Source organism: Puma concolor, chromosome D2 (assembly GCF_028749965.1).
Source record: "Puma concolor isolate L17-30 chromosome D2, mPumCon1.1.hap2, whole genome shotgun sequence".
Classification (NCBI taxonomy): Eukaryota; Metazoa; Chordata; class Mammalia; order Carnivora; family Felidae; genus Puma; species Puma concolor.
This window is the reverse complement of record NC_141677.1, coordinates 65406598-65430670: the sequence shown is the minus strand read 5'-3', so window position 1 is coordinate 65430670 and position 24073 is coordinate 65406598.

Below are 24073 nucleotides of genomic sequence, written 5' to 3'. Positions count from 1 at the left end.
CTAGGGGTTGGGAAACCCGGTAGTGAAAATACTGTGGATCCTGTGCGTTCCTCAGGACATCCATGCTGAAATCAAAGAGCAAGTTTCAGTTAATAGCAGATTTTGGCAGCAATGGCAATTACATCAGTCCTGTTGATCCCATGTCTCTTCCAAGACCCAGGATTTATTGCAATATTTAGTTGCGATGCAACTCCTAATGCACCTAAATTGATGTTTGTGGTTAAAGCAACATGTTTTTCAGACACACTGGTATTTTACCAACTCTGACCACAAGAAACCTATCTATAAAATAGCCCGGTAGAGTATGTCTGTTCCATTGAGTTATTTTTCTCTAACATCTTCTAGAAGACATTTGATGTTTTAGAACTTCATGAAAACAGCTGAAAGATTGAAACTGTATGAATCCACATTGTTGAATAAGTATATATACTGTGCTATATATTTTATATTAGTTTGATTAAGGCAACTCTGATGTTAGAGAGAGGAATATTGCATTTTTATTAATTATTTACTTACATTTTTAAAATATCTATTAATTTTTGAGAGGTAGAGAGAGAAAAAGTGTGAGCAGGGGAAGGGCAGAGAGAGAGAGAGAGAGAGAGACAGAGAGAGAGAGAGAGAGAGAGAGAGAGAAAAAGAGAAAGAGAAAGAGAAAGAGAAAGAGAAAGAGAAAGAGAAAGAGAAAGAGAAAGAGAAAGAGAAAGAGAAAGAGAAAGAGAAAGAGAAAGAGAAAGAGAAAGAGAAAGAGAAAGAGAAAGAGAAAGAGAAAGAGAAAGAGAAAGAGAAAGAGAAAGAGAAAGAGAGAAAGAGAAAGAGAAAGAGAAAGAGAAAGAGAAAGAGAAAGAGAAAGAGAAAGAGAAAGAGAAGGAGAGGAGGCCCAGAGTCCAAAGCAGGCTCCAGGCTCTGAGCTGTCAGTCAGACATGGGGCTCAAACTCAGGAGCAGAGCTGTGAGATGATAACCTAAATCTAAGTCCTATGCTTAACTGCTTAACCCACTGAGCCACCCAGGTGCCCCTTATTTTTCCCAATATAGTATCAGGTGAAATCTCTCAGCTGGGCATGGCTGAGTAAAGAGTCTGTTTTGATAGAACCTGCATTTCTACTTCATTTCTTCTTCATGTCCTATGACTAAGCACATGGCAGTCCACCTTAAGTTTTTATTTCCTCATCATATCTAATAATTTTCAGGAAATTCTCATCATTACATGTACTTAAAGTTCATTTTTAGCCTTAGGAATCTCTTTGTTACACATAAGAAAAATCCACTCAAAATGCTTAGCCACAGAACAGACTTGATAGTAAGGATATAGGACTTTGTCCTAGAACCCAAGTTCAGGGACTGAAATCAAGTCTGAGTGGGGGTTCTGAAGCTTGGGGTTGTACAGCTCTCAAGAATCAAAGCTTACTGAAAGAATGATTCCCTTTCTAGACCCAGTTTCATCACTTCTTTTTTTTTTTTTTTTTTCAGCATATCTCCTTCATTCTTTAGGTCCTGAGTTTATAGATCTAGCCCAAATGATGAACCGAAACTGATAAGCAGCAATTAATCCTGATTCAAATAACCAAGACAAACTGGATTTACCACCTTGGATGTGATACCCATATCAGCAAGGACCATGGAAAGATCACTAGGGCAAAGGGGCTGCAGGGTCCCATTCCTCAAGATGAGCAGCAAAGAATATCGCAGACAGGCATTGGTGGCGTGGGCAGGCACTGCAAAATGTGCACGTTGCTAGTACACTTGTCTCTCGGGTGATTTGCAAGGAGCTTTAGTCACCTTTGGTATATTAATCTCTAGTCCTGCATGTTGTTACTTACTTAACTGGGGAAAGGCTTTGCTTTTTGTGTACAATGCAGCTTCCTACCGTTCTCTCTGCTGTGTTCCTTTCTAAGTATCTTCTGGCTCTGTATGGTCAATATTTACACCTTTTTGTCCTTTACTGAACAAACATTCCTTGGTTGTTCATGACTAATACCTCTTGTTACAGAAATAATAGACTTACCTCAAAAGATTCCTTTTTTCTCTGCTTATAGGCAGATGGCCAGGATTGGTAGAGAATAGTCAAATGGTGATTTTGTTTATTCTGCTGATTTTCTCTCAATTACAGACATATTAGTCTCTAGCAATCCTACTGTATAGGTCAACTATATATCTTTTCCCACTCTCCAAACAACTATATATAACCTTATTGGCTTTCCTCAAGTGTCCTCCATTTTACCAATTCTTTTCCTTCAGCTAATAACTTCCTTCATAATTTATTAACCTTATAAATCAATAGATACTTCCTCATCTTTCCAACATCAAATATACCAATGACTCGCATTTCTGCTCATTCTGACAGCCTTTATCTTACAATGACTGGAATTTTTCTTGCTCCTAAGCAAGGCTGACCCCTAAATCTATCCTCTCCTGCTCAAGGGTCTCAATACTGATTTATACACATTATCTTGAGCATCATTTTATCCCTCTCCCTTGGTTAGTTCCCCATATCGTTATTGAAGCATGTTCAAATATTTCTGCTTTTAAAATGCATTCTGTGGGCTCTACCAGACTTCTTACCAATACCCTATTGTTTTTATTCTCCTTTGTTATGAGATTCCTAAGTGTGTGGTATATGGTTTCCATTTTTACTTGATCATCTTTCATCCTTTTATCAACCCATTATGATTGTTTTCTTATTCCAGCCACTCCACTGAGACCATTATTTCAAAGCTATCAATGACATTTAGGTTGCTAACTCAATAATTACTTCTCTGTCTTTATCTGAAACTTTCATAAGTACTAGCCATGGCTAGTGATTACACTACTCTTCAAACTCTTTCCCCTTGCTTTCCATGACAGAACATTTTCCCAGCTTTCGTCTACTTTGGTGTCGTCTTGTTCTTGACCCACCTTACTAACTGCTCCTCTTCAACTTGTAATGTTGCCTTGCCCCAGGGTTCAGTAATGGATCCTCGTTTGTGTAACTACTCAGTCTTCCTAGATGAACTCAGCTTCCTGCCTATACATAGCATCGATTTGCCCTGCACCTTTGAATTAACTAGTCACAGCATGAGTTACACCCACAATGCTACACCAGTATATGTACCTATCTACTTACCATACTGCTTAGATATTCAGCAGACATCTCAAACTTAAAAGTTATCAACCAGAATTCTTGATTGCTGCCTATCCTCGTTCTACTCATCCTGTATTCTTTCCCATGCAAGTAAACCTTACAATCACCCACTAAGTTGCCTATGTTAATAATCTTCAGCCTTACTTTTCCCTCTTTTTACCATATGAAATCCACTACCATTTTTTTTTACTCTACTACTGACTCAATTATTGACCCACTTCTGTCTCTGTATTGCTATAGCTCTCATCCAATCATCAGCCCATCTTGCTTATATATCTTGAATATATACGTGGCTTTCAATTTTTTCCCTGCAACCCTTTGTCTATTTGCTTCTATGATAAATTTTTCTTAAAAACTTACAGATAACTTGACTCCTCTTGCTGAAAATAAAACCCTCCAGAGGAACTTGGAATCTCACTCTAACCCCTTATTCTTACTTAAAGAATTCTACCAGACCAAGCTTCTGACCAGTCTCTGAATTCATTTCATAGTAGCCTTCCCCAAGTATATCGTAATGAAGAAGAAGAAGAAAACAAAAGTTGCACACATTCAAATGGCTTCTTTATTTCTTCAACACACTAACCTTGCTCACATTTCAAGGTCTTAGTCAGTTTCAGCTGCTATAACAAAACACCAGAGACTAAGTAGCTTAAATAATAATTTCTTAGAGTATTGGAAGCTGAAAAAATCAAAATCAAGGTAACGGCAGATAGGGTGTCTGATGAGAGCCTACTTCCTGGTTTGTAGAGAGCTGAATCCTCTCTATGTTCTCACATGAGGGAAAGAGTGCTAGCTCTCTGGCCTCTTATAAGAGTACTAATCCCATTCATGATAGCCCAACCCCATGACCTAATTATCTCCCAAATAGTATCACGATGGGTCATCTCCAAATACCATTATAATGAATTGTAACATAGGATTTTTACATAGGGTTTTAAACATAGAGTTTTAACATAGGAATTTAGGGAGGACACATACTCAGGGTTTTTGCAGTAGGTTCTCTGGAATGCTTGTTCCCTTTATTCGGGCTTTCTACCTTTCTTGGCATTGAGATTTCAACATTACTATTGCCTCTTGAAAAAAAAACAAAGTTTCCTTTGACCATCATCAGGTCTCTTTCTACCTTGTTGCTGTGTTTTCATTCCCTGCAGAACCGTTATCTTTTGAGACTGCAACAGTATCTGCCTTATGGTATGTTCTCCATAAATATTAGCTGTTGATGTTTTTCCACAACATTTTGACATTTTGTGGCATGTGTTGATTTTATTTTTTGAACAAACAAGAACATTTAATTTGATTTGAATTAGAATAAATAAGACAGAGTACAAAAGTGTGACTGAAAATAAAGCAAGAAAACTGAACCCTACATTGAATATTTTCAGAGCAGCATGTAATTAACCAAAATGGATATCTGTTTGTCAGAAGATGGGGTAGGGATGAGAATCCATAATGATTGTAGTTCTTAGCATCCTGTTTTTACATCTTAGTGGAAAGAAAAAACAATCTACTGAAGATTATCTTTATCTTTTACTGATCATTGATGAAGTTTTGGGGTGATGGTGCGGTGGTCTGGAGCCAGTGGCCAAGAAGGAATTTTTGAAGATGTCATTGGTGCAAAAAGGTGATTTTATTAAAGCATGGAGCAAGACCCCCAGGCAGGAAGAGCTGCACTGGTCTCCTTATATAGGGAGGGGGGTTAGGGATAGAGTATGTCTCTAAGGAATTTTGGAAGCAAGGTTTCCAGGACCTTGAGGGGCTAGGTGTTGCTAGGGAAACAACATTTATTACCATTTAGAAAACCTCAGTCACGAGACCCTTTAGGTGTAAATCGAAGGGCCATAAGCTTGGAGTATGATTGCCAGCATATATCTTGGGGCAGTTGAGATAAAGGAAGTTGACTTGCAGGATCCTCAAGTTTGGGATAATATTAAGCTAAGGTTCTCTTCCGCCCCCAGCAAAGTATCATGTTTGAGGCAGCTGAGCTCCCAGAGGGAGGTCACTCTGCTGGTCTCAAGGATTTGTTAATGGGCTATAGGAAGTAAGGGAATTTAATTTTTCATTTGCCTTAGTTTCCCACATTACCATAGCAAGAACTTAAACCTCTTTCCTTTATTCTTGGTGAGCTGGAAGTATTCCAAGGAATATCACACAGATCCCACCTGGGGTGTGTATGGGGTGCTAGCTTGTGTTTTGCCCCTCAGCCTGCCTCATGCTCCCTCATTAATCATGACTTTCCAAAGCTCTGTGGTATATTCTTTATGGGAAGATTGAAACGAGACTGGTACTTTCATCTCACATCTGACCCTAATTTTAGTCCAGGCAGATCAACTTGGGGAATTTTAGTCATACCACTGAGTGGTCTGGGGAAGTTAACAGGTCACATAATTGAGAAAGCTCAGAGAGTAAACTGTGGTTCTCCAAAGAATTATTCTTAATTTTATGCCATGTGTTCATGGATGCTTTCTTCATGAATCAAAAAAAAAAAAAAAAAAAAAGTATGAGGTGGGAGATGTAGAAGATTTTCATATCTATAGATTTAAGTATCAACTAGCTATTAATTTTGTATATAGGGCAGAGACCTGTATTGTTTATATCACCCAGAAACTTATCACTTTTCTACTAAGAGTGGTTCAGATTTCCTGGGGGGAACCACCCTGTTATCTCACTTTGGGGTCGCAGGTTGTCTGGGGAGTCACTAAGTTGCCAGCTCCAAGAGTGGGTATATTTCTTAGTCTGGCCAATGAGAACACCACATGCCCTTGGCTGAAGTACTTGGTTCAGTGATAGGCAGATAATCAGAGTCAATACCATGAATAAGACTTTTATTGGGATTACTAGGAGAAAACACTCTTTTCTGGTTTTGCCATCTTCATCACGATAGATTAGGGCCTGTATCTCTACTCCGTAGTGTAACTCAAAGAGAGTCAGAGTTCAGCTGAACGGGCCCAGTGGACAGAGAGAGACCAAGTTGTGACATTCTGCTGTATGTATTCCTGGCTTTCTTAGTTATGGAAACTCATAAATTGCAATTGAGGAAGACAGACTTAATGTTCTGTTCATTTTTATGCTACAATATAAATTAACTTGTATTGGCTTTTAAGTTGTATTTATGGTTGTCTTTGTGGTGAGAAAATACTTATTAAGCATAGATACATTATTGAGAATTACCTTTTTACACTAGTTTGTGGATCTCATGGCATTGGCACTTGAAGGGAGTAACAAAGAGGTTTGAAAACCAGGTCAGGGGGTGCCTGGGTGGCTTAGTTGGTTTAGCACATGACTCTTGATTTCAGCTCAGGTCGTGATCTCATGGTCGTGAGATCAAGCCCCATGTTGGGCTCTGCTCTGGGCACGGAGCCTACTTGAGATTCTCTCTCTGCCTGTCCCTCTCCCCCTCCCCTTCTAGTGCTCCCTCTCTCTCTCTCAATAAGTAAATAGATTTAGTAAAAGGTCAAATCACTAAGTTTTACACATAAGACTAAAATAACATTGTGTGCCAACTCTATTAAAATAATAATAATAAGAAAACACATGCAACACACAAAACATCTTGTCATACCAATTTTCATTTCCGTTTGGAAAGATAGGATTGCTTTTGTGAAGCAGTTGCATGGGGTAAACTGCTTTCTATAGTTGTCAAAATGAGAAGAACCATCGAATTTGATGCTTCAGAGAATGACAGATCAATATGGTTTGGGTATGTAGAGGATTCATGGAGGATTAGAGACTTGAATTAGATCTTAAAGCTTAGATAGGCAGTGTGTGGTTGGAGAAGATTCAAGACCTTACTTTTGGTGAGGAGCAAATAGCAAAACCTTGGGGTCTTTGGAGGACAATAAGCCAATGGGATTGGAGCTCATAATGTCCCTTAATAATATGGGCTAGTCTTACTATAATGTCCAAATCAGTCATTTGAAGAATGTGGTTTTGTCAAATCTCAAAACAAACTTGCAGAGAAGGATTTATTTCCAGTGTACAATCCAGAAAATTAGGTTTTATGGAGTTCTGCAACATGCCTGAATTATCTGGTTTACAGGGCACAATAATAAGTAAAATAAATGCAACTCCTGTCTTAATACAGAGCTTGCACTTTTGAAGATGGCACTGGTAAAGTGGAGGCAGTTCAGAGAGAGTTGAGTACTCCAGTGAAAATTCTCTGGAAGGGTCTCTAAGAAGTTTTTTAGTTGCCCATACAGTGAAGATTTAAGTTGAGTTAGGCTTTTGGTGCAACTGGAAACAATATATATAACGAGACATCTTCATCTGGTCCATGATGTGTCGAGAAAGTATCTTCTCATTTGGAGGAAGGCTTTCTTTGCCTCAGTTTCATCCCAGTCTCTCTGGGAGGACCCTGTCTTCATTGCTGGATCCATTCTCCAGCTTGCTTCTGCAGGTTAGGGTGAAATTAGAGTTGGAACAAGAAGGCTAGAGCCTGTTCTGCATTACATGCGTTTAAAGTCTATTTGTAAATTTTTCTAACAGCTGCGAAGTGGCTTTTTAACGTGTCCAGTCATTGAAATGATTGTGTAATGCAAGTCTTGTCATACATCATTAAGATCATCTTCCTACCTCTAGGCCGATTTAGGAGTGGCTCAGACATTTGGACTGCCCTGCTGAATAATTCCAGTTTGTTTGTAGCTACCAGAAATGCAACATTAGGTTTGGTGACTCCAGAGTGACTGCTACATTCAGATGTTCATAGTCTTACCAGCTTTAGAGTTATTTTGCAGAACCTGTCCTTGTCTTGGTCACCAGTCTCTTGTTATTTATTATAGGAGATAATCTTTACCCTGGAGATCTATGTCTCTCTCTCTCTCACATTTAAATATAGAAATGGAGAACTGGCCCACAGTGCTATCCTGTGTTGGCATTAGTGCCTTTGCTTAATTGTAAAGCTCCCTTTGAGTCTTGTGTTGATTATCTGATTATTTCCATTATCTGTTGCTTCTGTCATGGCAATATTTTCCCCTTTTACATTCAGAAGCAGTAAACTGCAAACATAGTGTTTCATTTTAGTTCATTTTTATTAAGAATACTGGTTACACAAACCTGTATCAGTATAAATATACTAGAATTAAGGCTGAGGCAGTATCCAGGGATGTAACAACCATGTTGGAAGCCAGAATCAGGCATCAAGGTTCTCATTCATTCAAAGAAGTCCAAAGCTGGAGAGAGCAGAGCCAGGCTCTAGCCATAACAGGGAAGTAGAAATAAAGCCACAGTAAAGCTAAAGCTGAGGAGTAAGAGTAATTCAGGGCAATTCAGAAGCTAGAAAGCCAGTGTGGGTCAAACCCAGCACATGTCAGATGCTTCCTCAGGAGCAAAGAAAACACTCTGTGGGACTGGGTCCTGATGCTGATGGATTTTATTTTCACTTAGAAAAAAAAAAAAAAATTGTTCAACATTCAGAACCTTCTACTTCCAGAAATTCTTTAAGTTGCCAAGTGATTTATACGACCCTTGATTGAAAACTGATGCATGGTGCTTTGCATATATTATCTCTGATCCTCACAAGAACCCTCAAGGTAAGTATTTTTACTTCAGTTTTACTGATGAGGAATTTGTAACTCAGAGTGATTTGGTAAATTTATCTAGGATTATACAGTCGTGTGGCAGAACCAGGATTCAGAGCTAGTTGAGTTTGAATCCGGACCTGATTTGGTTTTCTCTGAGCTCCCTCACCCCACTTTCCCTTTATCAAATGGGATACCAAGTCAGAATGTCCTCTCTTCATCTGGGGTCAAAACTACCAACAGGCAGAACATGAAGGGATGAAAGCAAATGTAGAATTCAATTATTCTTAATTTATCGTCTGTTCAGATTAGTTCAGAGAAGTTAAGTAACTTTCCAAGGTAATCCATCCCAGTTTTGCTAAAACCATTCTGAAAGTGAGTGTCTAGATTCCTCGGCCAGTGTTACGTTCTTAGATCTTAGATCCTTTGGACCATGCTACTGAGTGTTGAGGCTTTGAGAATTTGGAGTCTTTGCCATAACATCCTCTCCTCTGTCTTCCCTGACAGCCTGTGCACTTTGAATCCAGAAATGTATTCACTGATCACACACTTTGACCTTATTAAGGCTCGAGAAAGGTTGTCATCCAAATGAATATCCCTGGAGGAATGATTTCACATTAGAGAGGTCATAGGTGAATGCCTGGTGTCAGAATTGATCCATCATACATGAACAGGCAGCATGTGATTACATTTTTTGGTTGGCGTTGATGCTAGGTAATAATAAATTCCTTTTAGCCTCAAGGGATTTGTCGCAGCTTGAGTTCTGCCGTGGAAAATCTCATCAGTTTAGTAGCAATGAAGTACTCCTCTGAAAAAGGTGTGCAAATGATTTCTGATATCAAGAAAACAACCCACGGATCCAGTCATTTGCATGGAAATTAGACGAAGCCCTGGAACTTGGGACCTGATTTTGTTTTGGACATCACTGAAAAAGAGAAACACTTGCATGATGCCAGATACCAAGTAACATTTTTGTCAAATCAGTTATAATTTTAAAACTGATAGGAACAATAAAACTAGTATAATTCTCTGTTCTGCTGGCTTAAACTATTCCATCCACCAAACGGCCAGCTACATGTTCTCTCCAAAACAGTCGTTCTCCAAATGCAGCTCCTGGATCACCAGCATTGGTACTTTAGCATCATAACTGGTGAACTTGTTAGAAATGAAATTCTCAACATGGTCCCCAAATCTCTGGAGTCAGAAACTTTGAGGATGGGAGCCAGGAATCTTTTTGTCAAGCATTCCACGTAAGCTTGGTGTTCACTAAAGTTTGAAAATCAGTACGTTAAAGTTGATACCTATTTGTGTTATCCTGGGCTCCTATATTGTGACTGTGCTCTTTGCAGGAGTCAGGAACTCAAATGCGTTTAAACCAAGAAGTCACAGGTAAACTTACTCTACTGGTGTTCAAATGTTGTCATAGCAGTGCTTTTCTTGAGCTCTTGGATCTGTTTTCCTCAAGGCTATTTTATTTATAGGTAGCTTCTTTATATATAAAGAAGGGCACTGGCAATTCTAGGATTAGAAAGTTCTCATGGACATTTTTTTTTTCCCCTTCCTGATTGCTTGAGAGTATGAGGGGGATTACTGTCCTTAGCCTCTCTTGAATCAATTGCCATCCCTGAACTAACAATCAATGTAGTCCCTCAGATGGCATATTTGGAGTAGTCAGATTTGGGCCATTTTTCCACATGGAGCCAGTGAATGGTATCGGCACCATTTGAACCACATCTGCTAAGATCCGTTTCCCAAAGGGAGAAGTAAAAAATAGAAACAAACAGCAAAACAGAAGTTCATGATGAAGTCATTCCCCTACAGTGGTATTGTGGGTTGAAACATGCCCCCCACAAAATGTATATATTGATGTCCTACCCTCTCGTACCTCAGAATTTGGCCTCCTCTAGAAATAGTATCATTGCAGATAGGATTAGTTTAGGTGAGACAATACTGGAGAATGTTGGGCCCCTAATCCAATGTGACTAGTGGCCTTATGAAAATGGGAAATGTGGACATCCAAGCACAATGAACATCATTTAAAAACCGGGGCTGCTGTGCTACAATCCAGGGAGCCACCAGAGGCTAGGAGAGAGGCCTGGATCAGATCCTTCCCTAGCACCTGTGGTTAGAACGTGACCCTGCCAACATCTTGATTTTCGGACTCTGAGCCTTGAGAACTGTGACACAGTACATTTACTTTGTTTATACCACCTACTTTGTAATACCTTGTTATGGCAAACTTGGGAAACAAGTGTAAAGGTCAAGTGCTTATTCTTTCTAACGGCTCATAAGGTTTGTGTCAGTACTGTTCAACACTGCCTGCATACTAGAACCATTTAGGTAGTGTATCATTTAGGCTCTCAGGACACATGGCATGCTCCGTGGGAGTAACTGAAGAGAATTTAATAAACTTATTATTTACAGAGGTGTAGCTAGGGTTATGAGAACAACCAAATAATGGTGAAGCCTCTAGCAGTGTCAGCAGCAAGATGCTGTCAGGAACTCCCTTGAGCTGGGAGAAGGAGAGCTGAACTGCCAGATGTTGAAGTAGCCAATTTAAGCAACAAGCCAAAAATGAGAGTTAAGCCTTTAATCACTGGCGGAAATTGTAAAACAAGCAAGAGTCTATAACCAGAGAGAGTCTAGACGCTCAGTGTTCCATTGTTCCCCATGGAAGGGCACATCAGTCAAGGGTCAAATGTATTAGCACAGATGTGGGGGTCATCTCAATGTTGAGGGATCCCCAAGCAAGAGCCTGTGGCAGTTTAATGGACCCTTGAGTTGGGGAGTAGTCGGGAAAGGGTGGCAGTGGGGGAAGGGCTAGGAATGAAAAGAGTTAGGTATTGAGGTAGGGTGGAAAAACATCTCAAGGTTTCCCTGCCTTTCCCTGATAAAGAGGTCTCAGCAGAGGCACTTGAAGAAGACCCCTGCTCAAGGCCTCAGATATAAAGACCTACAAACGAAGTCACAAAGTGTGGAAATGTAAACTATCAGAGTATGTCCAGCCAGAGAAACCTGAGCCCTTGCCTTCAACTCCCATCATGGAGTGGAATGTATTGGTTGTGCACCAAGGCAAGTGTGAACCGTACAACTTTCCCCCATGAAGCCCATCTAGGTAAAGCATCTGTAATTGCCTACAGTCAGGGCTGAAAATTCACACATAGGTTTTTAACCAGAGCCAGACTTCTCCGGTGGCATTATTTTACCAGACTGGAAGAGGCGAAAATAAGGGAGGAGTGTAATTTGAGGCCGGTGAAAGTCATTGTCATGATCACTGGAGGAAACAGTGCCACCCTCAGAATCACAGGCAGGGGGACAGCATCATGGAAGAACCTCATCCTCCAACATCCTTCCCCTTCTCCAAATCCCCCCTTCCTCCAAATCTATTGGGAGTGCAGAGGGCATGGGGGCTGGGTGAACATGGGGGCAGTTGTTGGCTGTTAGCCCGCCACAGTACAAATCTGAGAATGGCCAGGAGTGGGGAAGCAAATGAAGCATTATCAGTGCTCTGAGCTTTGAAAAATTACCAGTGCTAGGGCTCCAACTTTAGAGATTCTGATTGAACTGTTTGGAAGTAGGCTTAGTAGGAATTGTGCATATTAAGTTTTGTAATGAAATCTAACCTTCACAAATTACAGGCAAAAGGCTCAATGAATTATCGTGAAATGAACACACCCATATAACCACCACAAAGGTTGAGACAGAACATCGATGCATTCTAGAAGCCTCTCCGAATCATCCTTTTCTAAGCTTCTTCCCAAAGACAATCACCATCCTGATTTCTGACACCACAGATTTGTTTACATTTTTTTAACTTTATACACATAGAATCATATTGTTTACATTCTTTTGTGTCATTCTTTCACTCATAGAATCCATCACATCTAAGTGTCTGTCCTATTTCTGAACGAACTTGGAGCAGGACTGCCATATGACTTAGGACGTCAATACTTACCAATCAGAGAGTTTTCTTGACTCTGAAAGGAAGAGTCACTTCAAGTTTGGGATCTTAACATGAACTAAAAGAAGAGTTCCCATTTTGCATTTTCCAGCAGTTAGACAGCTACTTGTCTAACAGCATTAAATAGACATATTTTGGCAGGATTAGTATTGCTACTTTTTAAGCCAAATATGTTACAGCATATATTAGGGATTCAAAGAAGTCTAAGCTGTTTTCCCTAAAATGACTTGGATTAGAATGATGCATGAAAAGCAGCTCACTCTGTCAGGCAGAATAGCATGGGCGTGACTGTAGAGGCACTCAACATGCTTGGAAAGACCTTACTTGCAGGAAAGAAGTATGCTGTCTTCATCACTAAGTAGAGGTTCCCAGGAAGTTTTTTGTTTAGTGTTATGGACAAGTTGTTTACACGAGTTGAGTACAGGTGTGGGGTTAATGATTACTAGTTAATGACTTCAGCAGATTGAAATGAAGTAATGTGCTTTTTTGAGGGAAATAAAATGTGTCACATAAATACAGTACAGGGGTGATAATTTCTAGTCATACAAGGTAAACATTTAGACCATAACAGATTCCAGAATCCACTTGTGTATTTTAAAAATGTAGCAAGAGATACAGAAGGTCTGTTATAAGGAAAGACGGTTCATTACCACACACAGACATTGAGCATGAAGGCTGGAAATATATATGTATAACTTAATCAAGCCTTGTTTAATTTCACGTGAACAGTAACTTCAACTTTTAAATCCAGCTGAGACTTACTTGACTCTGTTTACTGAGTCAGTGTTGTGTAACCAGGGCCTTATGTCCTGCTGAGTGGCTAAAATCCAGTTACTTTCCTTCTGCAGATAGCAAATATATTTAGAACTTAGCTTGAAAAGAATGATGTGTGACAAGGGGCTTCTCTATGGGAGAGTCTTATATTTTTTGGAAGAGGAATTTTATGAAATATGATCTGCTCTGTCTATAGAATTCTTTATAAATACAACCCCTGCAGTGGCATTCAGATTGGATGTACATTGGCAATTCCTTCCTGGTAGAGGTCTTTAATGTAGTAAAGGATCACCAGTCCCTTTGTGTAAGTGGTTATTCATAAGCTATCTTGTTTTAATTACACATAAAGTCATGCTGATGAAGTGAATTCCCAACTGATGCTCTGACTAGGAAACTAATTCAGCTCATACTTTGGGGACACTGGCTCTTGAGAGCCTTGCTTTGAATTATGCAATTTGCTACATAGATTTGTAGCAAATTCTTAAAGGGACTCGTGTTTTTTTTTTCTTTTCCTTCCCCCCCCCACCTAGAAATTATTCTTATTTTGACAGTTGTGTGCCATATACTTATAACATAAACCTTTTTTTAGAATTTTAAGCCTGTTTTGAGTTTGATTATTCTGGGCAAAACTCCTATTTCTGTAGCTAAGATGCCATTCCCCATTCTCTTACCATGGAAAACATTTAAATGCTGAAAAAACAAAATAATCTCTCATAACTGAAATGGTTCTAAGGGGCTTTGAAGAGAACCACATTCTTGCAAATCTCCCTCAGACACTAAGTCAGTGTCCTTGCCTGGCAACCATGTCACTCACATTGAGGACTGAGAAGGTAAGGTTTGAAGAGATTTAAATTTGTATGGTGGTGGGGGTGTCAATCTACCAATTCAAGAATTGTTTCAAATATACACAATGTGAGTGACCATAGTGATTTTTTAAAAATAAGATGTTTATTTATTTACTTTGAGAGAGATAGAGACAGCGCAAACACGGGAGAGGCAGAGAGAAAGGGAAAGAGAGACTCTCAAGCAGACCCTGCACTGTCCACACACAGCCCAATGTGGGGCTCGACCTCACGAACTGTGAGATCATGACTTGAGCTGAAACCAAGAGTCGGGTGCTTAACTGACTGAACCACCCAGGTGCCCCAAAATAGTGATTTTTAATGAACAGTTCCCTCTGTCAAAGAAAGGATGAGATGCTAAGGTCTCCTATGTCCCATATATTAGGGTATAATTTCAAAAATATTTAAGATGCTTTTTCTAAACAGTATGATGATGAGTAGGTGGGGTATGAAGATTAGAGAGCAATTTTCTCCAGATGCCCATCACTGGCCCCTTATAATTCTATGGTGCTACTTTCACTGGTCTGTCACAAAGTGAGAATGCTGTCAACTCTTAATGCTATTGCCATTAATTTTCAGTGGTTCTTTTGTCTTTCTCTTTTCTACTTTTTTGACATTAAAATTATTTACTTAGGGCATATCATGACGGTACTTGTTGAGGTCTGTTATTGTTGCTGTTTTTTGTTTTATTAACGCACTTACCTGAAAAGTTTTTAAAAGCCAATGTCTTTATGCTTGATACAATTCCAAAAAAAAAAAAGTCTGTAAATGACAAAAGCCCCCAAACTTCTATTTTATAGGATGCTGCTCTAGATGATCAGAACTATAAAATAGATTGAGACTTAGGTATTTCTCCTCTGTAGACTCTAATACGCAAGCAATACTGTAGGACAAAGGATTAACGAACTGCTTCCAAGTCACATTTTGAACTGACAACTTAGGAAGAGTGCCACTCTCCTGTTGGTCAATGTTCCCCTGGAGGGAAGGGTTTTCAGGAATACCTCCTCTAGTTTCACGCTTGTCCTCATCCTCACCTAGATTTTACAAGGAGGAGTTGCTGTACATTGGTCTGATTTTTGCTTGACTTTGATTATTATGCATGGTTGTAGCTGACTCTCTCAGGCTCTGTATTCTACATGGCTTGAGTGCTAGGAGGATTCAGCCTGGGTATGGACCTGACCTTCATTACGTTGTCTTTCTCCTTCTGTGATTATCCACCCACGTGTGTAGCTGGAGCTCAACAATATCTGAGATTCATGTTTCAGCTCACTGGGGGAAGGAGGCCTCTTATGTGGGGTTGGAACTATACTTGGAATTTGTCCTATTATACTTTGTGATACCACTGTTTATTGTTTATACAGTTGTCTCGAGAAAATTGGGAGTGGAGATGCATTCTGGCATAGGACTTGGTTGGGGATTCCTAGATTCTATGGCTATGGTTCCATCTAATACAAGCTCAGGTAATACTAACAATACCCTGGTATTATGACAAATGTCAACTTTGCTTGTTCTGAGCAGAGATTTCTATAAAAGTCAGAAGTTTCCGAGATTATTAATGACTGGTTTTGTGCTGATTTTCCTTTAGTAAATCCTTTTCTTACTCCGTTGATCTGCTTATCCCTTCTTCTATCAGATCACTATTTACCTAATAGTTGTGATTCTTCCAGGATGTGTCATGCTTTGTTGCAAAATTTTGTTGGAGATTTGTATGTCTCCTAAAGGACTAAAGCTTTAGGTGTGAGGGCTGAATTCCATTCATCTTTGTATCTCCAGCACTTACCACTGTACCTGACATGTGGTAAACATTCACCAAAATTTGTTGAATGAGGATAGGAAGAAAAATGTCTGATACTCATGAAGTTGTAACATTTAATTATATCAGCAGATAGAGTCACCATTGTTAACATGTAATTCTTTCCAATCTTAGTCCTCTGAGTAGCAGCAGGAGCTTTCTCTTCCAACCCTGTGGGTTCATAGGCTGAGTTTTTTGGATTTGAGATTCTTTGGGATAGCTGTAAAAGTGTCATCCATTTCCTCTAAGTGAGGCTGTCAGAAATGCTGTCCCTTGTCCTTATGATGCCCATATATGACCATTTTGTTTTTTTTGCATTATTGAGCAGCATGACAGACATTGACCCAAAGTAATTAAACCCCTCATCTGATCTGATGTTATTTGGTAGTGACAGCAAGTTCTTAGGCCAACACATTACCCAGGAACCCAGAATCTCAAAGTGTATTTTTATTTCTATAAGCTTTGCTTACAATAAAGTTTTGTTTTCTTGTTTTACTTCTAGCACATCTGTTTGCCTTATAAATGCATTCTTTATATGTTTAGTCTCTTGTGAATCATTTTTTCAAAAACAAAGCCTCGGTGTACACAGAGACTGATTTTTCTTTATAGTGTCTATAAAGAGCTATATTACACTTTTTAAATGTAGTGAAACTAAGAGGAAGAAATCTGGAATTAGTTGCCTCTGTCATCAACAAATAGAGCTTTACCAATGCAGAATAGTATTCAGTAGGTATTTTGACCTTGATAATTTGTTTCTGCTGTATTTGCTACTGCTATAAATTACTAAAGTTTACATAAGTGCTTGAGACAATCAGCCTTGTTTTTTTTTTTTTTTTTTCCCCTATGGTTCCGCCTAGTTAATTTAAGATTCCAGTTCTTTTTATTATTGAAGTCATGACAGTCTCAGGCTGATGCCACTGCAAATTTGATAAATAATGTCTCTAACAACTTCAGCAATATCACTGACCAAATATTGATCCAAATAGACTAGGGAACAAGCCCAGTGGGAAATCAATTCTTAAGTTGCTACTCTTTAAACATGGTACTTTAATCAATTATGAATCTTCTAAATTTTCCTAGTTTCAAACTCATTTTTATGCATTACATATAGATATCAAGGAAGGATCTTCAAAAGCTTTACTGCAACCCAGCCATCCCATGTGTATATTCTCTAACTTAACTATCTTTCAACTCTATGGAAAATGGAATGTGATTAGTTTGATAGTGCTCATTTTCAATTACTCATGTATTTAACAAACCCATTTGTCTCCCAGTGCTCACACACCATTCCATTATAACATCTTTCTCAAAGTTTTCCGGGAATTACATAAACTTGCCTGTCAGAAATTTAAAACTCTGCCTGTTTTATTCTGTCTTAAAAGACATATGTCCATCTCCAATTTCTTTGCATCTTTCCCATTTTTCGGAGTCTTCCAAGAACCTGATTGTATGTCACATAACTCACATTTCCCGTCAGTATCCCAGGGTATCCTTCTAAAGCTCAGCCTGGAATTGTTATAATCTCACTCAATCTCCTCACTCCCTTTAGACTTCCCAATTAACTTGCATATAATTTTCTTCTTCAGAGAAGGGGCAGACAATGTAGATGTTGAATAGCTCAAGTGTATCTCGGTCAATCGCCAGCATTGAAACAGTTGTTTTTGTTTATTTGTTTTCTTCTCATTTCATTAATAGTGTTTACAAAGCAGTTTTAGTTTTACTGACAATCATCATTCTGGTCTGTCATGATATCCTTCTTTACATTATCTCTTTATTTCCTCACTCATTGAAGCTTATCACAACCACCCCGTTTCCTTTTTTCTGTCTCACTGAGGTACTTTACAAATGCATGGTCAGAACGATATGTCTTAATTTTTTTAACTGAAATATAATTGGCACATATTGTATTAGTTTCAGGTGTACAGCAGAGTGATTCAATAACTCTATCCAGTAAGCTATGCTCACCACAAGTGTAGCGACCACCTGTCACCATAGAAAGTTATTATGCCATTGACTACATTCCCTATGCTGATACCTTTTATACCTGTGATTTCAAATTACGTTTGTTAGAACCTCAAAATCCCCTCAAGCCATCGTCCTTCCAAAGTGAAATGCTGTGGATTTGCATCTGTAACTGGAACATGTAAAAAATTGGCTACTTAAAAATCCATGCTAGTCATTTGATAGCCAGGCTTCACAACTACATATACCAGAGGTGAACAAGTAAAATTGTTAATTTTATTCACAGTTACCTGTTGTTTTGAAGTCCATTAAAAGTAGGTCACTTTTATTTCACCAGTCAATATTCTTTTTTTAGGCCAAAGTCACTTTCCTGACATCAAAATCTCTCAGCTTCACCATTACTGAATTTTAGGCTGGATAATTCTTTCTTGTTAGGTGCTATCCTGTGCGTTCCATGTTGTTTGGCAGTGTCCCTGGTTTCTCCAGACCTTGTCACCTGTCTTGTTAGTGGTTAAGTTACCCTGGTTGAGAACCACTGCTCTACTAGATTGCTTTGCTCTCTAGAAGATGGAATTTCCAGTCAAGGTCCTGTCATTTGCTTTACCAATTCTCAAGCATACTTCATTTCTTTGACTAGCGAGTTTAGGTAACAGTAATTCATTCATTTCCGCCTTCTGCTTAAGAAACTATCATAAAATATTTTTTCCTCTTATCTTTTATCTTTAAATACCTTTTTTTAAATTAGATATCTGCCCTCAGGTGAATGGATTTTATAGTAAATGTTTATAGTACTGAAATTCAGAGCTATTCTACCTCCCTTTGAGGCATAATTGGGATTTAAAATTGTTATAGATAGATTTGCCTTTTAAAAGATACAGGGTTTTTTTTTAAAGAGTTAAAAAATGACAAAAGTATTCACTAACAATATAAGCTTGAAAATAAAGATGTACTGAATGGTGAATAAACTGCTATGAAAGTTTGAATAACATATACAACACTTTATGTAATATGAGAAAGTTTAATAAAGAAGGTAGGACTTTGGATTTTAAAGGAAATATAGGATCAAATGGAGAGACAGAGAATGTAGCAAAATCACAAATGGCTAAACTATTGGTGAACAAAAGTTGCAAAACTCCAGAAAGCTAAGTATCTGGGGGACGTTTGCTCACTTTACTAGCTCAACTGAAGAAGAGTGGTTCAAGGGAAATGGTGAGCATTTTCCTGGGTGGTAGATTGTCTTTGGCTGCTAAACAAATTTCCTCAAAGTTAGAGGCTTAAAATAACTCAAATTTATGTGTTTACAATTTTGCAGGTTAGAAATCCTCATTGGACTAAAACAAAGAAATTGACAGGTCCACATAGTTCCATGGAGCTCTAGGAGAGAATCTGTTTCCATGACTATTCTAGGTTCTGGAGGTCTTGCATACCTTGGTTTATGGCCACCTTCCTTCATCCTCAAAGCCAACAACAGCAGGCCAGGTCTTGCTTATTCCGCTATCTCTCTGGTTCTCTAATTACAGCAAAAGTACTCTGATTTTAAAGAACCATGTGATTAGATTGGGCCTACCAGGGTAATCCACTAAAATTTATTTATTCCAGGGTCTTTAACTTAACCATAGCTACAAAGTCCCTTTTGCATATTAAGTAACATATTTACAGCTTCTAGGATTAGGATGAGGGTGGGCATCTTTGGGAGAGGGGTATTATTCTACCTACCAGATAAAATGACTAAATGTAAAGATCCTTGAATAATTGCTAAAGGGTAATGCCTTATGTCTATAGAGAAGGAGGAGCCATTGAAGGGGAATCAAGTTTCATAAACTCATATCGTTATTACATATGTGAAAGTATGTTTCCATCACTTTAGTAGGCTTCAGTTTTTATTTCTCCTTTTGTTCTAACATTTCTGTATTGTCCGTTTGATCCCTCTGTATCCATGCTTCCAGTTGCAATGCAACCTGTATCCTATGAACATCAAATTATATAGTGGGACTTTTGGCATCCTCCTTGTTGATGTGCTGTAAATCAAAGTGGAAGGCAAATAAGCCAGGGATGGAATAGTGAGAGGCATGCCTGGAACAAATATATCAGCTCCAAGTCACAAGGAACATGTAGCCATGGGATAAAACAGAAGCTAATATGAAACATTTCTCCAGAAAAATGATGACGACTGACTGGAGGTTAAGGTAATGAAATGAAATGGGCTGTCTTAGTCCTTACAGGCTGCTGTAACAGATTATCCTACACTGGATAGCTTATTAAACAACATAAGTGAGTTTTTCACAGTTCTAGAGGTTGGGAAGTCCAAGATCAAGGTGCCAGCAGATTTGGAGTCTGGCGAGTGTCCACTTCCTAGTTCATAGGCAGCCATCATTTGTGCTGTGACCTCACACAGAAAAAGGGGTGAGGGAGCTGTTTGGGATCTGTTTTATAAATGCACTAATTAATCCCATTCATAAGGGTTCCACCCTCATGACCTAATAAGCCCCTCCAAAGACCATACCTCCAAATAACATTGCATTGAAGATTAGGTTTCAACATAGGAATTTGGGGGTGGGGAGGGCCACACAGTCTATAGCATGCATAAATAAAAGAGAGCAATCACAACCTACAATATGTAACAAGAGTTTAAAATTGAAGCAAAGTCTGCCTCAGTGAGAAATCCTCTGATTATTCTTGTAGTAAGAGTCAATAACTTACTTTTCCAAATCAAGTTAACCTAGAGCTCACACTTTCATGATTAGCATTTCTCCCTGATTTACAAGACCTGGTAGTCTGCTGATAGGAGAATCATGGAGTATTGGTTACAAAATATACTTAATGATACGCAGTTTCTAAACCTGCATTGTAATCTCTGGAGGGAGAATTTTTTTTAAAAAATGCATATTCTCAGACCAGCCCAACCTGCCCTATCAGACTTTCCAGGGAGAGATTGGTGATTCTGTGTTTTTAAATAAGCTCCCCAAACAATGTCTCCAAAGATCAGTGGGCTGACTATGGAAATGGCAGACATGTATCCTCATTTCACAGAGTGAAGTTAGGTTCCAAAGGAGTTAAAATATTTTCCCAAAGTCATATTTAATAGAGTAGGTGTTGTCAGCCTAAAACTGCAGTCCAGTCATTGTGATATGACCATTTGGTGTGTAGGAAGACATGTGGCACATATCTTCTAACCAATGAAAGTTTTGTGCACAAAGCTTCACCCTTGACCTGGACAGCTTTTGGCTTGGCATTACAAATAGCAAAACCTAAAATACATCACTCAAAGAGTTAATGTTATGTGTCCGTGTAGATATATGCTTTCATTTGCTACAAAGCACATATGGACAATTTCCTCCTTCTATCATGAGGAATGTGAAGGCACCTGTTCTAAAACCCCTGGCCTCCTTTTTCCCTATCTCTTTTTTCCAAGTTGGTCTATTGTGCTTGAAATCTTAGGCATTCAGAACTTTCCTTAGGCCTGCATACATTCTCTGAAATCATTCTGGAGAATAAGGTTTTGATTGGGGTGATGCATTTGAAATGTCAGAGGTCTCTCTAGCTCATCTTAAAGAAATAGGGAATGTTGACAGATGTGCTCGGAGAAAATAAGGACTGAAGCAGATCTTCGCAAATCCGTACAAACTACCTCAGTTATTTATTTTTCACATTCTGTTTTTTTTTCCTTTGAATTAAGCCATGTGTATCATGCAGATAGTTACATAAGAGAATATATTATTTTAAACAGATCAAACCTAAGTTCTAATTACATGTTTTGTTGAATGTTTTCATCCTCTCCTCACCCCTCACTTCCCTAACTTTGCATGTAATGTCTAGAACACTTCTTACCCCATTTTGATTTTGCATTGGAGGACTAATTGGTAATGGCAGAGTAGTTTGGGGGACCATTTATTCACTTCAACAAACATTTGCTCTGTCCCTAGGTGACAGACAGAAATTAAGGTGGTCTCCATTGTCCTCACTTCCTGGTGGTCACACTATTACATGATCTCGTGTGCTTCCATGTAGGAAGAACCTGTGACTTGCTTCTAAACAATAGAATGTAGCAAAGGGAATGGGATGTACATAATCATATCTCACAAAATGGTAGTGTCTCTCTTGCTGAAATATTTCTCACCCTGACTGTGAGGAAGCAAGTGGCTATTTTGGGGTATCTTACATAACAAGGAATTGCCAGCAACCCGTGGAGGTGTTTCTGACAAGTACAAGGAACTGGATTCCTCCAACAACATGAGTGTTGACTTACATGCCAAAGGTTAAGTGGGTATCAGTAGTGTGCTGCCAGGCCTTCATGAAGAATGGGTGTAGAACTTATAAATAACAAGGTTCCCCCAAAGGGAATAATTGTTTCTATCATATGTAACATGCAATCTATTGACCTCACTTGCGCTGATTTAAAGATTGCTCTGGAGCTGGTTAAAGATAGATTGAATATGCCTCAATATCACTGGTGCAAAATAAACTTTCTTCTTTTCTTTTAAAAAATATTATCTACAGTCGCCCAATAGATGATATTTTAAAGACTAGGTTTGTAATAGAGAATAATCAAATTCAGAGAATGATGTACCTTGAGTTGCTTAATTTTGTAACTGTCTCTTATTGTATGATTAGTTCTTCATACTTGAGATTATTTTTTCTAAAGTGTTAACTTTTGAAATATTCTGATTAAAAAATAAGGGATGTACATAAACATAATAAAGGCCATGAATGACAAGCCAAGATTTAACCTCATACTCAGTGGTAAAAAGCTGAAACCTTTTTTATAAGGATCAGTAAAAAGACACATATACCCACTTTCACCACTTCTATTAAACATAGTACTGGAAATTCTAACTAGAACAATTAGTCAAGAAAATATGAAATACATCCAAATCAGAAAAGTAAATTGTCTCTGCAGATGACATTTTGTGTATAAAAAGTCCTATGGACTCTACCAAAAAAAAAAAAAAAAAAAAAAAAAAAAAAACTATTAGAACTAATAAACTAAATAAATTTTCAGGACACCAAGTCAATATACAAACATCAGTTGCATTTTTATAACATAGAAAAAACTATGCAAAAAAACCCACAACAATCTAATTTACAAAAGCATCAAAAATAATAAAATACTTAGGCATAAATTTACCCAAGGAGTACACCAAAAATTATGAATTAAATTGAAAAAAGACAAAATAAATGTGAAGATACCCCGTGTTCATGTATTGGGAGAATTCATTTTGTTAAAATGCCAATACAACCAAACGTGATCTACAGATTCAATTCAATTGCTATCAAAATTCCAATGGCATTCTTCACAGATATTAAAAAAAAATCCTAGAATTTATATGGAACCATGAAGATACAAAATACCCAAAGCCATTTTGAGTCAGAAGAGCAAAGCTGAAGTCAGCACATATCCTGTTTGAGACTATATTACAAATCTATAGTAATCAAAACAGTGTGGTACTGGCATAAAAATACACATGTAGACCAATAAAACAGAATAGAAAACCCAGAAATATACCCATATATATTTGATTGATTATGACAAAGGAGCCAGGGATATATAATGGAGAATTGTGTTCATTTCTGAATGTATGATAAATGGCTCTTTGATGTTAGATTAACATAAAACTACTTCTTATACAAATCAGTTACAAATTTTGCCTTTATTTTTTATTTATTTTTATTTTTTTTATTTTTTCCAATATATGAAGTTTATTGTCAAATTGGTTTCCATACAACACCCAGTGCTCATCCCAAAAGGTGCCCTCCTCAATACCCATCACCCACCCTCCCCTCCCTCCCACCCCCCATCAACCCTCAGTTCTCAGTTTTTAAGAATCTCTTATGCTTTGGCTCTCTTCCACCCTAACCTCTTTTTTTTTTTAAGCTTAAACAACAAATATTGTCCTTTTGGTCCTTCTCATGCTTGATTTCCCCTGTTAACCCTTTTCCAACACATACCTCTGCAGAGCTCAAACCACCAGTAATGACTAGTGTCAGAATACTGAAGTACTGATGCTATAGCATGACATAAGGCAAGAGCAGTGTCTACAATTATAGTAAATTGTCAAGTGTTAATCAATTTTTATTTATCTTAGTGACTGCCTAGTACCCTGGAACTAGA